Raw genomic sequence first — 3,392 nt, 5'->3', positions numbered from 1 at the left:
CCCGCCCCGGGGAGTCAGCTCTTAAACTCCCAACGTCACCTGGCTTTCCGCGATCACGATGGCTGATCAGAGTGGCCGCTAGGTGACACCCGACAACCGGTGCCAGTGTCAGCCTGAAAAGAAGGGACCCTATGACGGGGGTGGGGAGGGGTGGGGGTGGGGCGCACAGTGGGCGGCCCGGTCAGCTCCCCTTCCTCCTTGGAGCGGATCGGATCATCTGGAACTTTATCCCGAGAGGAGAGAGTGACACTGGGTGTGTGCTAGGAGCCGGCGGGTTGGGACGGGGACCTACCCGAGAGGGAAGTCGAGTACAGGGAGTTTCACAGTTGACCCACTGACGATCTCAAGGCCCGGACAGTAGAAGCGTGGCAATATCTGTCACCGTGGAATGAACACTTGGCACCAAAGACCTTTGTCTTTGCTGGCCCCCTGTGCCCAGGGGGACACGTGGCCAGAATCTGACATCCTAAATGTCTTCTTAGAAAGAATTGGGGGGTGGGGGTGGGGGCGGGGGAGAGAGACAGAGAGAGAAAAGAAAGGGGCAAGAAACGGCTGCCACGAAACTATCAGAACAGACAAGCGATCGATGGGGCCTATCCGGTTAAGTTCTTTCCCTACCCAGAGAACGACTTAACATAGCTGGTGTCACTGCAGTCGGGCCACGTTCCGGTATATGCATGTACACCGACACACACACAGACGCACGCACACACACACACACACACACACACACACACACACACAAACACACACACACATAAAATTAGTCGGGCATGCTGGCGCATGCCTGTAGTCCCAGATACTCGGGAGACTGAGGCAGTAGGATCGCTGAAGCCCAGGAGTTTGAGGTTGCGGTGAGCTAGGCTGCCACCACGGCACTCAGTCTAGCCCGGGCAACAGAGGGAGACTCTGCCTCAACAACAACAAAAAAGAAATCCCCCAATCGAACAAGGTATAGAAAAATTATGGTGGTGGTCGTGGTGGTGGCGGTGTGGGGGTAGGGGGGCGGGGGGGCTGCTGGTGTGGGGGGTGCCGGTGCCGGTGCAGTGGTCACCGTCCTACTACTAAAAGGGAGAGCAGAATCAAGTTCTGGGACATAAAGTTCATACTGGAGCCACCGGTGGAGCGAGGGAATGTTTCTTCTACAGGACCAGTATTTCCTTTGCTGCCCCCTCCCCCAATGCCATAAATAATGTGTCGATGAGGACGTACACACCGTTGTCCCTGGTTGTGGGTCGGGGGTGGGGGTGGGGGTGGGGGCGGGGGCGTCGCAGGGGGTAAAGTCAAAGCGATGTTTTTGTAATAAAGAGACATACGGCCCCCCGGGATACAGGCTGGGGACTTCACCCGTCAGCTCTAGGGAGTAACACAGGCAAGCAGTGCTCACCGTCAGTCTTAACTAATTAAAAAAAAAAAAAAATAGAAAATAGAAAAAACGGCCGGGCGCAGTGGCTCCCGCCTGTAATCCTAGCACTCTGGGAGGCCGTGGCGGCAGGATCGCTCAAGGTCAGGAGTTGGAGACCAGCCTCAGCAAGAGCGAGACACCGCCGCCGCCCCGCCCCGCCCCTCCCCGTCCCTACAAAGAGAGAGAAATAAATTATCTGGAAAATTAAAAATAGATATAAACAACCTTAGCCGGGCACGGTGGCACGTGCCGGTATTCCCAGGTATTCGGGAGGCTGAGGCAGAAGGATCGCTTAAGTCGAGGAGTTTGAGGTTGCCGTGAGCTAGACTGACGCCACGCCACTCTAGCGAGGGCAACAGAACGAGACCCTGTGAGAAAGAAAAGAAGAAAGAGAAAGAAAAGAAAGAGAGAGAGAGAGACAGAGGGAGAGAAGGAGACAGGGCGAGAGTGACAGAGACAGAAAGGGAGGGAGGGAAGAGTAGGAGGAGGAGAGGGAGAGGGGGAGAGAGAGAGAGAGGGAGGGAGGGAGGGAAGAGAAGGAGGAGGAGAGGGAGAGGGGGAGAGAGAGAGAGAGGGAGAGGGAGAAGAAGAGGGCGAGGGGGAGGGGGGGAGAGAGACACGGGGGAGAGAGAGAGGGAGAGAGAGGGAGGGAGGGGGGGAGAGAGAGAGACAGAGAGAGGGAGGGAGAGAGAGAGAGAGAGAGAGAAGAAAACTATTAAAAATTCGGTACCAGATCCATCGGTCGGTACTCTGAAGCGTGACGATCGGGTGTTCCCGTGCACGTGTGAGATGTGTCTTCTCCCTCACGCCGCGTTTCTCACACACACACACCCACCCACACACACACACATCACCCATGTGCCGCGAAAAAAGCAACAAAAAGAGAGAAAGAGATGAAAAAGGGAGAATGGAAACAGGGAAAAAAGAGGAAGGAAGAAAGAAGTTTTGAACAAAAGAGACCAAAGTCACAGCGAGAAGGAAGAATACTGAGCGCGGAGCGACACCTAGTGACCACACCGTCAAGGGCACACTACGGCCCCAATTGGCCAGAGACATCTGGTGGACCCCAGGGCACTGCGCGAAGGGAAGCCGAGGGCAACCTGTGGCGGACCCGGGTCACGGCGTCTGCAGGCGATTACCAGGCGGCCACAGGAGGCCGGGGAAACTCATTCTCAGCGGGGGGTGGGGGGAGGGGAAGTGATCGCAAAGTCACACCCGACAGATCCCTTTCCAGTTCATAAACGTGGTGATTGCGTGTTCACACGCACGTGTGAGGTGTGCCTCCTGCTGTGTCGGCACATCCCCCGCGTGACGTGAAACCATGATTGGGGGGGGCGGTTTGCGATGAAAGTCACGCCAGGTCCCCGGGAGAGTTCGTGAGCCTGATAACTGCGCGCGTGCGGAGGAAAACAGGGGGCGGGGGGGGGGGGTTGGAAGCGAAGCAAGGAAGAAGGAGCGAGCGAGCGAGCTAGCGGGGGGGGGGGGGGGGCGGGGACGGGGCGGGAGGAGGGAGACGAAAAGAAAAGAGTGGAGAAGTCCGCGAGGACGGAGCCCTCTGGCGGTGACCGCTGGCATAGCGTCGAGGAGCCCGGCCCCGGCCGCGGTCCCGCCGAGACTGAGTGTGACGGGGACATCTGGTCGACCCCGCGTACCGCGGCGTCCGCGCGCGGCGCCGGCGGGGGCGCGAGCGCGGAGACAGCGGGTCCCCGCCGTCCTACCCTCACGGGGGCCCGCCGGCCTCCTGGTCGACCCCGACTCTCGGGGGAAAGAAGGGCGGGGGGGACCGGCCGGTCCCCCGACCGGAGGGCCACCCCTTCCGCCCCCGCGGCGACGGAGAGGGCCGCGGCGGCCAGACCGGCGCGGCCCCTCCCCCGCCGGCGCCTCGGTCGCCCCGTCTCCCCCACCCACCGACCATCGCGCTCCTCCCGGGAACCCCGGTCCCAGCCCGGAGGACGAGCCCCGGCGGGTCGCGCGGGGAGGAGGCCGC

The 3,392-nt window shown here is 60.3% G+C and overlaps 1 pseudogene; it reads left to right on the top strand.

The window, feature by feature from the left end:
* The first annotated feature begins 2,627 nt into the window (after positions 1-2,627).
* Positions 2,628-2,719, top strand: LOC123629134 (annotated as a pseudogene).
* Positions 2,720-3,392: the final 673 nt, after the last annotated feature.

The sequence above is a fragment of the Lemur catta genome, chromosome Y (assembly GCF_020740605.2).
Source record: "Lemur catta isolate mLemCat1 chromosome Y, mLemCat1.pri, whole genome shotgun sequence".
Lineage (NCBI taxonomy): Eukaryota > Metazoa > Chordata > Mammalia > Primates > Lemuridae > Lemur > Lemur catta.
This window is presented reverse-complemented; position numbering and strand designations above follow the sequence as displayed.